This window comes from Paroedura picta, chromosome 9 (genome assembly GCF_049243985.1).
Source record: "Paroedura picta isolate Pp20150507F chromosome 9, Ppicta_v3.0, whole genome shotgun sequence".
Classification (NCBI taxonomy): Eukaryota; Metazoa; Chordata; class Lepidosauria; order Squamata; family Gekkonidae; genus Paroedura; species Paroedura picta.
In genome coordinates this window covers 47,985,756-47,999,983 of record NC_135377.1, presented here as the reverse complement: position 1 = coordinate 47,999,983, position 14,228 = coordinate 47,985,756, and the positions used below count along the sequence as shown (strand labels likewise).

General features: G+C 41.6%; 1 protein-coding gene across 4 annotated transcripts in view; it reads left to right on the top strand.

Annotated features, from left to right (window-relative positions):
* EPB41L3 (erythrocyte membrane protein band 4.1 like 3) overlaps nucleotides 1-14,228 on the top strand; it is a 163,166-nt gene that overhangs the window by 2,759 nt on the left and 146,179 nt on the right. The window contains exon 2 of one of the 4 annotated variants that reach the window (XM_077352717.1): nucleotides 1,662-1,771. The exons of 2 other annotated variants lie outside the window; for them this stretch is intronic. The gene's annotated coding sequence lies outside the window, so the exon portion shown is untranslated. Of the gene's footprint in view, nucleotides 1-1,661; nucleotides 1,772-12,341; nucleotides 12,363-14,228 lie in introns of those variants that run through there. One more of the 4 variants, XM_077352703.1, reaches the window with a different exon arrangement.

The following is a 14,228-nucleotide window of genomic DNA, read 5'->3' as shown; positions in this document are numbered from 1 at the left end:
AGCATTTCTTAAAATTGGTTATGTAAAGGACCTTATTAATTGGTGACATTAAAGGATCTGGAGATCCACTGCTGGTCTGGATAGATAGCACTGGCCTCGATAGACCAAGAGTCTGATTGAATACAAGGCAGCTTCCACCTATTTAAATAATTAAGCCAGTTAATTCAAAGGGATAGTTAAAACAAATAAGCCAAAGCCTATTCAAGTTCTTTTGAAGATTTCTACCTTCCAACTTCATCTGAAGGCTCCCTGGAACAATGTGGCCCCACCCTTCCAGGAGGCTGTTCTGTAGCAGTCATATATATCCTAAATAAAAGGGAGACTGCTAGGAGGCCCTGTTGTGCAGAAAACAGGTGCCACATCGGTTCCTATTGGGAGAGATGGTCCTTTATGACCAAGCCATGAAGGGCTTTAACGATGAGAATCAGCATTTTAAATTACACCCAGAAACAGCCAGTAAAGAGACTACCCAAACAGTCAGACCCTGACAGCAAATAAGTTGTCAAATTTTACGTTTCCTGAAGTTTCCCAGTTGTCTTCAAAGGATGTACCAGTTAGTTTATATTACAGTAATCTAGCCTTAAGGGTACCATAGCATGGATATGCATGGCCAGATCAGATGCCTGCATAAAGGGGATCAGGAGAAATGTAGCTGGTAGGAAAAGGGTTTGTACCATAGTTGCCTGGTTTTCTAACAAAAGAGTGGGCTCTAATAGGAGTCCCAAGCTTTAAACTTCCAGGCCAGACTGGCCAGGGATTCTTGGTTTTTTTTGGGGGGGGGCATCATCTGGGCATGGAATTGGGGCCACTGTGGGTGGGCAGGTAATTGTGAATTCCCTGCATTCTGAAAAGGGTTGGACTAGATGACCCTGGAGATCCCTTCAGCTCTATGATTCTATGGTGTGTGTGTGTGTGTGTGTGTGTGTGTATATATATATATCCAATATAATTCAATCATTGTAAATCATAGCACTAATTTTTTATCAAAATCATATCACTATTTTTATTTAGATGATGTAATTTATGAAGAGATGTTTGCCCCCACCCTCAGCATGCAACATAAATTATGTGAGGAGCTGTGGCTTAGTGGTAGAGCATCTGTTTGGCATACAGAAGGTCCCAGGTTCAGATCTCAGTGTCTCCAGTTGAAAGATCTGGCATTAGGTGATGTGAAAAACCTCTGCCTGAGACCTTGGAGAGAATGCTGTCAGTCTGAGTAGGCAACAATGACCAAGGGTCTGATGCAGTACAAGGTGGTTTCATGTGTTCATATGTAATACTACCCAATTTATCATCAATTGATTCTTTACCTTACATGAACTTAAATCTCTTCTACACTTAATACAATCACTATCATGTTTCCCCTCTGCTCCTAGGAATCTGTGCATCACATCTGGTGGCACTGTCCTGTGAAAGCACCATTGTTGCTGGGGCAGTGGGGCCTCTGAATGCTGGGTTGCCTCATATTTTCTCTGTACCAGTTCTTTCAAGGGCCATTGCCCCTCCCCCAACCTTATGGCACCACCAGGGGGCTTTTTAGAGCAATGGTCCCCAACCTTTTTATCACCAGGGACCGGTCATTACTTGACAATTTTACTGAGGCCCGTCTTTTGCCGAGGGATGTCACCACCACCTGAGCCCCTGCTCTACTTGTTTTCCAGCTGGTGCCCCTGACTTCCTGCCACTCGCTGAGGGGCGCTGCCAGCAGCAGCTGCGCAGTGCGACACCAAGGGGGAGCCCCAGCCATGGCGGCCGGCAGAGAGCACCAAAGGTGAGCTGGCGGCAGAGTGGCAGGGCAGCCCCTGAGGCAACAGCCGGGGAGGAGGACGAGGAGGAGCCATGGCCCGGTACCAACTGATCCATGGACCAGTCCCCGGACCATGGGTTGGGGACCACTGTTTTAGAGGACTAGTTAAAATTCTAATTGACATAGTGAGTCTAATATTTCACTTACTAGCATTTGTCAGTTACTCATTTGTAAAAACCTTGTAGGTGGCCACCATGGGAACTGAAAGGGAAAATGGCAGCTGTATGGTTGGACCAGGAATATAAACTCTTTCCTACTTACACAATAGTTACGTAGGCTTTACTGCAGTCTTTCCTAAAAGTTCACAGGAAAGCAGGTTTGGGAAAGACTGGAGAAAAGCTGGGGAAGACACAGGAGCTTTAGAATGCCCAGTAGTATGGAAAAGCAGGGGCATGGAGGATCTGCCTGCCAATAGCATTGAAACTCGGCACAACCCATGTGGAAAAGATCAGAGACACTCAACCACTCCCTTTTTATGGGATTTATGCTTCCATGTTCTGGTTCTTCTGTCCAGAAGACCAAGAATGTATCATTTTAAACCTGTGCAACTGCTCACCATTTCACATGGAACACTTACAGGAGACGAGCTGAGGATCATAGCCTGAGACATACTTACCCTTTAAAAAAGCCCTTATCCTTGATGAAGAGTTCTCGAGAACTCAAAAGCTTGCACACTAATATATGTCAATTTGGTCTGTTGTAATAAAAGGTATTGCGTTGCTTTTTTCAGTGGAGAATAATTAATGAAGCCTGATGGAAGCTGTATTTTTAATTCTACTGCAGTTACTAAGCTTTATGTATATAATGCTTCTCAGTGCTCAAATATTCAGAATGTTTTAGACTAGGCTAAAAATATCTGTTTGTTTCTGAACTGTAGCCACATCATGTGTTGATCTCTGCAGGCTGCACATAATCGTATTGTTATAGATTATAGTAGAAAAGCACTTTTAGAGAAGTAGAGGGGAAAGGAAAGCAGCGTTTTTGCAGTATAAAAATAGTTTCCATATAAGATAGTTATTGTACATGACAGGACATTTAACAAGGCAGACCATTAAGTTTTGAACTCTAGACTACCTCCTGTTTATGCTGTAGGTTAGGTTAAAAGGTTGGGGTACAGGATTTGACAGAAATCAACAAACACTTTGGCTCTATAACTATAGAGCAGATGCTGCTGCTGAATAATCCTGGTAAACCTCTTATGTGTGCATTAATGTTAACAGCATAAAATCAAGCAAAGAATTAAAAAATGGCATTGCTGTCTCCAATAGTGAGGACAAAGCTAGTCATTTTGAGTTTTATGCTCTATAAAAACTATTGCTGTATTTTGACATCCACAGTAAATTGATCACTTCCTACTCCTTTTGTAATTGTAAATAAACATTTTCAGGGGCTACAACCCAGTATGGAATCAAGTGTGTTTTTATGTCTTGAAATCAGTGTTCCTTGCTCTGTTGGACAATTGCCAAAAAAACTCAGCAGCTAGAAATTTGGTATATTTACTTCTCCTTGGTGAGTGTGGAACACTTTAAAATACTGTATTCTATGGTAATTTTTTCCAATTTTCATGCAATTAAGCCAGAAGCGTAGTAATTGTATAGCCTTCTTGAATTTAGCTTCTGCCATAAACTTACTAGGTAGCCTTAAGCATGCCTCCAACCTCCATCAGGATCAGAAATCTACCTAGAATATCTCCTAGAATTAAAACAGGCTTCCAGACTCCTTAAATAAATGGCTGCTTTGGAAGTAGAGCCTGTGGCCTGACATTCCTCCTGTTGCTCGGCACTACCCCCAAATCTCTGGGAATTTCCCAGTCCAAAGTTGGCAACCCTATATAGAGCTGTTGTGAGGATTACTATCATAACATATGTAAAGTGTTTTGAACATAGATGTCATCATATAGAGCAGAAATTACCAGAATGCTCACACTTTTGGTTAATGCTTATATTAAAATGTCATTTGTATAAATTCTGGGTGCAAGGCTTGCAGCCTTCCTTCCCCATCTCAGTGGGTTTTGTAGTCTTTGTGGTATTGTCTTATGATTCATTTCTCTTTTAATCATTCTCACTTCTCTCATCCATAATTTTGCATCAGTTAAATGTGAGTCATAATGTTCTATAAATGAACATAGCTTTCTTCACAGATATTTTTACCTGCACTTTGTATTTTGTTCATTGAGGAATCATCAACTAGATGTTTTGATAAAAGTAGCTCTGCCATGAAGTGGGAGAATATAACCATCAAATAAGCAGAGAAATAATCGATTTTAAAGGAAGTGACCATTGTAGTCCAATAAGAGAGATCTTAGTAAGAGATTGCAGGTGGGTTTATTAAGTGTTCTGGTATAAAAATAGAAAATTCACTGCTGAACAATATTCACAGCTAACTTGTTGCCTGGAAAAAAATGCAGCCTAAATTTTTCCTGGAAAAGCAGTTGCCCCTAAAATTGCAGCATGGAGTTGAATAAACATTGTCCAGTCCATAAACTTTATCATATGTGGGCAGAGGGAAGGCCAAAGAAGTGTTGACCTTGGTTTTGAAAACAGAGCATAGAAGTGACACAAGCACAAAGGTAGTTGGGGGTATGGGTCCAATATTAACACTAGCAGGCAAGTTCCTGGTGAAGGGTGCAAAACTTACTTCCTAGCCATGGTATCTTACTAATGGAAGGCTGCCACAGTTTATGGTGTTTCCTGTACAGGGCCAGACTTGCATCAGTTGCTGTTGCTGATACAGCACATGGCAAGTTGCCCTGCCGTTTCCTTGTTCAAGTTCCTTGGTAATGGCCATTTCTTCTCTCCTGGTCCCTTATAACTCAGCCGCAGAATCAGATAGAGACTTAATTTTAAAAAATGAAAGCTGGGCATGCAGGGAATAAATTTTGTAAAATTAAACAGATACAGCAATATTTAATTGCCAGTTCTTAAAAAAAGCCATTGGCCAAAGGAAGAAATGGCTGATGGCTGCCATAGAAAATGTGGGCAGCCACCCAACCTTTACTGCAGTTTTTCCCGAAATTTTGCAGCAAAACAAGTTTGAGAAAGTCTGGAGAAAAGCTGAGGAAACCAAGAGATGAACATGAATGCATGGTGATGCTATGGGAAAGCAGACGGGAAAAAAACTCTTCCCAGCAGCGTTGAACCTGCATCAGTGTGTTTCTCTCCAGAAGCCTCTTTTTCTTCACCCCAGATCAGATAACTTCTAGCATCCTGATTGGGTACATACCAGTTGGAGGGACTGGCTGTGAGAAAGTAAACAGAGGGCCCAGGAAAGTTCAGTAGGCATAGGGATGGTTCATTGTCTCATCCATATACCTCTGTTATTGTTACAGACACCAGACTTGCACCCAGAGGTAAACATAACGTAAAGTTGTTATGGAGACTGAGTTTCTCATGTGAAGCAGAAAATGGGACTACTTTGGCTAATTTTTTAAACTAGAATTCTGCATTAGACCATACCACTTTATTTACAGCCAGTACACACCCTTCTTCCCCAGTTTGTTCCAGAGTATTCAAGATTATTCATCACACAATGAGACAGATTGCAATTGAAACATGATTTGATTTCATTAGTCAAAATTCAGTTTCATACAACCCAGGCTCCTCTGGCCTTTACACTGAATGGAGAAACAGTATCCATCTCCTAGCTAATATTGTTTCTACCTTTATCAGTCTGAGCATGTAAAATTGCAAATGCTTCCCTATTTAGAGCAGGAATCTGATTACCCCCCCCCCAAAAAAAAAACCCATGAAACAAACTATGGGAAGGCATTAGGAGAGCACAGCGTACTGCCCATATATTATACATAAACTCCTTTCTCAATCTGTCATAATCCCACGGGTCCTCCTATCTGTGTGCACGATGTACAGCCATGCTCAAGCAGAACTATCAGCCCCTGGATCTGCATAAATTCTCAAACTACCAGATTTATTATTTATTTACTATGATGGAGCAGGGTGCAAAACTAATAAATAAAGGTGATTAATTCAGCTCATCTGCACTTAACTGCCCTGATACTTGCTGTGTATGATGATGGGATAATACCATGCCTTTCAATAGTATTATAAAGTGTGACTGAATATTTATTGCTGCTTCTTAATTACACATTTGTTTTCTGAGCCTTTTCTCTAAAGAAATGAGTTTGCATAATAATGCTGACGTCTGCATACCATTTCTAAGACCAGAGCACTGTAACTTCCTATAGTTGACTACAGAGTAGAGGTTTCCATTTTCTGCTCTTCACCTGCATATATGTCATGTCTCCATCTGTCAAAAATGGAGAAGCACTTAGGTATCTCAGTGTGCTGCAGCTTGTAGTTCTCTCTCTAATGCCAGATAAGGTGTTGGGAAATCTGCCATCAACAGAATGAGGGCAGGGGACTACAAAATCTATCAGGAAGCAGAACTGTTGGAGTTGGTCCAGATTTTACTCTTTTCCACTGGGAGCTGAGCCTGTGCTGCAAATGGAGGGATGTTTTTGCAATCTCTTCCATGTTTTGAGTGCCTTAGGATAGGGGTTCCCAACCTTTTTGAGCCTTCAGGCACATTTGGAATTCTGACACATTGTGGTGGGTATTGCCACAAAATGGCTGCCACAGGAGGCAGAGCTAGCCACAAAATGGCTGCTTTAGCTTACCTTCAATCACACAGTGACAATGAGGCCAAAGCAATGTTTTTAAACATTTTCAGAGCTAATCAAACCTGTAGTGACCAATCATAAGTAAAGTTAGGCAAAACCTCTACCTGACCTTTCCCACTTTCTAAAAGCCCCCTGGCATTGCATTGGAACATACAGAAGCCACCTTAGACTTTAGAAGGCCATTCCCACTTCTCACATTTTGTCGATGGAAAATCACAAACAAAAGCTGTAATGTCTGCTAAGTCTTCAGGAATCTCATAGATGTAGGTATACTGACAGGTTGGGAAAAATGCCACTGCCTGGAGCAGACTGTTGAGCTTGTTTTGTTAGACTTCTTTACGTGCCCCTCCTCCAGAAATAGCAGAAGGCTTTCCAGCTTCCATTTTGTGGTACATTCCTCAGGGCGGAATGATAAGGAATAAAGCCATGCTGCTTTTAGCGCTCGTTCATTCGTTCATTCATCACTCTACCTTGCAGCTCAGAGCAGTTTAAAGAGAATTATGAATATAACTAGCATAAAAGTCTGTTGTATAAAAAATACAACAGGCACTAGCCTTCCCCTGTCCCCGGGCAGCCCTGGTGAGACTGCAGCAGGGGCTGCTCAGGGCAGGGGATGTGCTGTTGGGGGCTGCCTCCCTCTCCTCATCACCCAGGCCCACAGGCCCAGGCCCAGGCCCTCTCCCCTCCCTCCCAGCTCCCATTTGCTGCTTGGCTTATCATGGGCTGGCACTTCTTCCACATGGAAGAAGTTGGAGGGGGATGCAGCTAGAGGTGGGGCAGCCTGCCTGATTGGCCGTTTGTTGAACATGTGGTCAGTCAGGTAGGCAATGAGTCTCTGCTCTTCCCACTGCCCTGATCAGGTTATATTTATGTTACAGATATAAACAGTATAAATTTTAAACTCTAAATTTTATGTACTAGGCTAGATTTTTTAAAAATCCTGTGGAAATTACCGTTACCTGTGTTATTGTGGTGTAAAATTAACATGAAGTACTTTTGAAATGTGTTTACTAAGTATTAATCAATATCAATATGCTAATCAGATCATGATCAGTTTAGGGTATTAGATAATTTCTTCAAAAGTCTTTAAGCTCTAACTTCTCTGGAAAATCCTCATTACTTGGTAAGTAGATTGCATAGCAGTTTCTGTTCTGCCAAAAACGTTTTTCAGTCTCTTGCACAAGAAAGCTCACATTTCTCATTCCTTGCTTTAATATGAGGTTTAAAACATCAGTAGAAAATGTAAGAGACCTGTTGGATCCAACAACGTACATTTAACATATTCTTAAAATAAGGTTAGTTTTGACAGATATTTTTTACAGATATTTCAACCTTCCATATTACTTCTGAGTTTAAATTATAGAAAACCTTGTATTTTCCATGATTGTCAAGTACCTAGAATAGTCTTTCTTAACTTTTTACTATCAAGACATTCTTCAGACTTTGAGAAACTCCAGAAGTGGTACGATCATATAGAATATGGTTAGGAAGCCTAGGCGTATACAAGCCCACCCAGGGCCTCTTCTGTTTCTATCCCTTACAGGCCCATTATTGGCCATTTTGGACGGAAGGTCGACATGACCATATGTAGCCATAGGTATAGGTATCCCCTGTGCAAGCACCGAGTCATGTCTGACCCTTGGGGTGACGCCCTCTAGCATTTTCATGGCAGACTCAATACGAGGTGGTTTGCCAGTGCCTTCCCCAATCATTACCATTTACCCCCCAGCAGCAAGCTGGGTACTCATTTTACCGACCTCGGAAGGATGGAAGGCTGAGTCGACCTTGAGCCGGCTGCTGGGATTGAACTCCCAGCCTCATGGGCAGAGCTTTCAGACTGCATGTCTGTTGCCTTACCACTCTGTGCCACAAGAGGCTCTCTTGTAGCCATATCAACCGATAAATGTTTTAAAAATGTTCAAAAATATATTAAAATCAATTAACCCCCACTATTTGGGAAACCCTTCCAAGGCCATCAAGAAACCCCCATGGTTCAACAAAATCCTGGTTGAGAAAGTCTGATCTAGAAATTTTACATTTAGTTGTATGTGTTTGAACAATTACATATAACACTTACAAGTGTTTGAACACTTACATACAACCAACTGTGGAATAAAATTGTGGGTAGCTGTATTGATTCACAGAAAAATGTTTTAAAAATCCTACTGTGATAGCTTTTTATTAAAACTAAGAAAAAATTTAAAAAGGTATTTCATTGCCATTACATGAAAAAATTGCACTGCTTTTATAACTATGATGGATTTAGAAAACAACTTTTTTTTTTTGCTCCAGGTCTCTGTTTCTTGCTTGTGTAAAGGGGTATTATTTTTCATGGGTCGATGTTCTGCTCTTCTTTTCCATGTAGAAAAAAATGATAGGAAGAAAGATATATATTAGATAGCAAAAATCCTAAACTGTAATAATGACAAATTTGGCGTCCCTGACTTCCTTTGGGGAAAAAGAGCTGTTGTCTAATAATTTGCCAGATATCTTAGTTAGCAAAATCTGTAAACCGCCCGTGGCGCCACGGGCGCCACGGGCGCCACGGGCGCCACGGCGCCACGGTCTAAATAAAGCAGTAAGGGGTCCTGGGGCGGGATGAGTCCGGGATGAGGAAGGGTCCAGATTGGACCCTTCCTCATGACAGACAATCGGAGGGACCAATCGGCAGGCGCGAAGCGCCTGCCGATTGGTCCCTCCGATTCCTAGCCCCAGGTCGGTTGCTCCCGGTTGCTCCTAGTCAGGTCGGTTGCTCCCGACCTGACGCGGCGAGAGGCGCGAAGCGCCTCTCGCCGCGTCAGGCTGCCGCCTGAGGGAGCCCCCGGCAGTCGCGCTGTGCGCGTCTGCCGGGGGCTCCCTGCCCGGAGGCCTGACGCGGCGAGAGGCGCAAAGCGCCTCTCGCCGCGTCAGGCCGCCGCCTGAGGGAGTCCCCGGCAGCCGCGCACAGCGCGACTGCCCGGGACTCCCTGCCTGACGCGGCCAGACGCTTTCTGCCCTTCCTGCCGCTGTCGGAGCGGCCGCTGCAGTTGCCCGTCCTGCTGGCCTTCGGCTCAGGGGTGCTGGTGGGCTGGCAGGCGAGCCGCATGTGGAGCCGGTACCTGGACTGGCGGACGCGGCGCCTGCAGGATCAGCTGTCTCCCAGCCAGAAGAAACCGCCGCCTGCTAAATAACAACGAGCCCCGCAGCCCGCCGCCGAGTCGCTGACCGCCCCGAAGCCGGTGGGGCCGTCAGCCCAACAGTACAGCCGCCCCATCAGCGGCGCCGCCGGAGACGTCCGCCCCGCCCCTGACGCCCCATCGCCTCTTCCTGCTGCGAGGATTTTGCTGCTGCCGCTGGCCCGAAGCCTCCTTCTCCTGCCCATCAGCCAGCCAGCCAAGCTCAGAGAAGAGCCTGACGAGCTCGCTACGACTGGCCAGGGCACCTGGAAGGACGAAACTAAGAGAGGGAGGGAGAATGGCTCTCCCTCCCTCCTACGCTTTAGGTAGGCTGCTCCACGGAGCGGGGGGGGGGGATAACTGCTAGCGCCCATTGCATTTCAATCTGCAATGGGCTATATTTCTAGTAACTATATATTTTTCATTGATAAGGATGACATTGAGGACGCATTGCATTCAACAGCTCACAACAAGTATTTGTCAGGACTTGTGAAGGGAACAGTATGACTACAATAGTAACTTAATCCATTTAATCTCTTGTTTTGACAGCTATTTCAGGCATGTAAAATAGAATCATAATTTTGAATCTTTTTAGGGTTTGTATTTAGGGAAATTGGCACGAATCACAAAGAATTGCCATTTCAGTCTTCTATGAAACAGAGCGCTGCTTGCTATGTAGGGAACAGTTGCGCTGCTGAGATATTTAAAGTGTTTCTTTTACCAGTGCATCCTGTACACATGATATTTCCATAGCATAATGCTCTACTTGCCTTGAACTTGTTTTGCTGCCCTTGGTTTGTGGCATTCTTCTTCTCAGAATTCAGTCATGTATTGTTTTTGAATTAATGTTCATCCATCACTGGGGATATGCTGGTCCTCAACAATGGATTTAAAAATGTATTGACTCCAAATTTAGGGACCCTTCATAAGGCACTTAAAGAGGAATGTAGAGTTTATCTAGAAATACAGATTTCGGGAAAACTGAAGACATGGAAACCTTTGAAAAAATAGAAATACAAGGGAAACTTGAAATATATATTTAATATTTAAAAACCTGTCAAACCTTCAGTACAATATTCAACAGCATTTATTTCAGTGGTAGGGTTATATTTTTAAAATAAAAAAGGAGGACCTATTTCTCTAGTGACTAACTCAAGCAAGTGATCACTATCACAGATCTCATTTTAAATACCCATACTGTTTAAGCTGTGATCATTGCTGCTAACTAGGAATATTCCTAACCTTCTCAACCATAAAGAGGATATTTTCATCAGTTTTTTTTTTAAAAAGAGCCCAAAAGAAGATGGACAGCAGAAAAAGAGAACATGTCCTCTTAGAATAAGACCTCTGGTAACACTATTCAGTGGTCTTAGAAGGGAGCCCCTCTGCTTAGGACTGCATTGCTAGACCTACTTTACTGCTTTGATAACATAAAATGCATTGTTTGTTATGCAAAAAGTCTCTCCTTAGCATGCGGCTCTTAAGTCTCTTTCTACTCACCTGGTTGTAACCAAAAAGATTGCTAGGAGCAGCCTGTTACTAAAGGCTCTCTGTCTCTGTGAATTAAGCCTTTACAGTCCTTTACTCTGTTTGTACAGCCAAGATTCACAATATTCCAAGATTGATCGTATTATCTCTCATAGATTATCTGGCAGTTTCCCCATCCAGTATTCTGAAGTCTAGATTTTCAAAACTTTAGCAAATTTAGTAACTTTAGTGAATAGTTCTAAATTTCCTAAAGTCTGGAAAATTTAGACTTCAGATTATTAGATGGGAAAACTGCCAGATCATCTTTGATACGATCAATGCTGACTTCTTGGAATATTTTGAATCTTGGCTTTGTAGCATGCCACTGACTTTTCTAAAATGTAATCATCTCTGATTGTGACCTGAGGTCAATACTCTATTATTTTATACTAAGCTCCTTTTCCAGCTCCCCCCCCCATAAAGGTATTTAACCATTAGCAACGGCTTTTCAACTAGTTTGACTCCATCCTCGAAATAGCACACTCTATGATAAGGAATGGTTAAAAATAATTATGATCTAAATAAAACCAGGGAAGTAAATATTGTGGGGTGGGGCACAATCCAGTCATTTGTGAGCCAGTAGGGCTTAGTCATCATCTCTCCAGGAATCTGTTCTTGTGGATGAAACCACGTCACTGTAGATTCAAAAGGCAGTTCAAAAGCTGTGCCCTATAATTCTTCTATGCTGAAAGGATTATATGGATTAGTGCTTTATATTTTCAATGAAGTACATGAACTTCTGAAGGCAAGAATGCTTATTCCTTGCTCCCTCTTCCTGGTGTACCATCTTTACCCATGTTTTAACACATGACTCCGATTGCCTCTTGTCCAATTCCCCAACCCCAATTTCAGCTTATTATACCACCTTTTCTAACTGATTTTTTTTTTTTTTTTGCATTTCTCCTGCTGGTTTGGGACTCAGACAGGTTCTTCAGTCTTTAGGCTTGATGCTTGCCTTGATCAGGTGCTGTAATTGGATCCTTTACCTGAAATGACAGTCTTGTTCTAAGACTGTTCTTTTTTCTTGGTATTGTATGCTTCATCATCGCCAAAGCTATATAGCTATATTTTTCACCTATTGTGTATGATACAATGGAACCTATATAAAATACTGACATTATTACTGAATTACTAACTTGGTCATTTGTCTTTTTTATATGTGCATTTATGATTGGCCTGCTGCTGCCATGTGGACATGCTTAATGGTCTGGTGATGGTCATCATACGGATAATTTTGGTAAGTTATAGAAACGTTTAATGATTTAAAGATGGCTTTCTGTTGATTAAAACATAAAAATATTTACAGCTGTTTAGATTATGTAAATAAAAATGTGTGGCTTCTGGTGTTCTGTGGGTTTTAGTCACTGTGCCATTTTTTATTGTATGTGACTCTCAATAACTTGGATTTTTTCTTCACTTTTTTTTGTATTAACGCTGGCCAAACTGAAGCCAGTGAATCTAACCCAGATATGTAGCTGTGCAGACCTATACATCTTTTTCACTTTCTGCACTGGGAACTGTAAGCACAAAATAGGTATGGGTGCAGATACACATGCACATATATCTATGCAAGCATGCCAACTTTGAATAAGCCTTTGACTGTGTGACCTCGTCAGCTAATTACATGTCCCCTGCTTTTTATGAGACTAGAGTAAATTTACAATGGATTTCTGCAGTGTGGTATTCTAGTGAAAAATTTCATCTTTTGGAAAGCTCAGTTAACTTTAACTGAATGTTGGCTTATGGTATCCCAGAAGCATGATTAGGATCTGGGGAGGCAATATGTTATTCCCAAACTAGCTTCTAATCCCTTGATTATGGTTAAGTGGGAACCAATGTTCCATCTGAAGTTCTTGAAGAATTTGAGAATAATTGGTGGGATACTGCCACTGAGTTCCTAACAGAGAAAGTTAAATGCACGGGTACTTCTGGCATGCAAATATTAATACTAATAATAATTCACACCATTTGAAATGTTCAATTGTTAAAACAATTTTGATATTCATTTATTAGAAATTTGTGCATGGTGAGGATAATATTGCAGTTAAATGTTTTGCAAAACTGATTTATAATTGTCCATAAAATGTTGAACTTCAGAAACATTTTAAAATGAGAAAAATACCAATACTATGCTATGTGAGTGCAGCAACTCTTGTGGAAGATTCTCTGTTTCTTCAATTGAGTTGAAATCTGAGATTATAACACAATCCTGGGTTTAAAAAAACTATTCAGACTGGTTTAATGTCCAGAAAACATGATTGTAGATTTTGTGGAGTTGGGAATTTTAAAAATGTACAAATAGAGGTACTTTGTCTTCTGCTTTTCTACACCTTCTGTGCAATCCAGAAAATGTAAAATGCCTTAAATCCCAATTATTTGGATTCAGAGTACTGTCTATAGGCACATGATATTGTTGATCCTAAAGCACGTGTTATAATCTTGTTTGGGGCTGTTAATTTTGTATAGTTTGAGTACATTCCATGGTTTCCAGGTATAGAGGAAGTTTTATAAAGGGAAATTTATTTAATTCACTAATGACAGAAATATAGCTGGCAAATTGGAATCGCTGTGCGTGTGTTGATGCATTAGTTTCCTGTGAAATGTTCTAAACATACATAAATAGCGCTGCAGGGTGATCTTTATTATATTAGATTCAGTTAATTGGGTGATTGATGTATGTGCCACAAACAAATGATTTTCTGCTTGCTGGCTAGAAGCCAATGAGAAGAGATTTCAAATAAGTACATAAGGACTTACCCTGAGGAACTGTAAGACTACTTAATCCTTTCAGACCCCAGTTCTCATGTTGGTGAGCTGTTTGTCTTATGGCAATTATATGAGTTCATGGATCTGGAGCTTAATGATGCTCATCATTTTTCATATGACCTTTCATGCTCCCTGCGCATATGTTGCCTGTGCTTGCTTTAGGGTACAATCCAAACCTATTAAAATCAGTGGGAGTTTTGCTGTTGACTGCAGTGGGATGTCATTTGCTCCTTTAATCATCTTCCATGACCCCTTCTTTGGGAACTGCTTTTATTCTGATGTGTGGCTTGAGATGCAGTTTAAATGGCCTTCCTGCTTGACTGGTGCTAGGTAATTT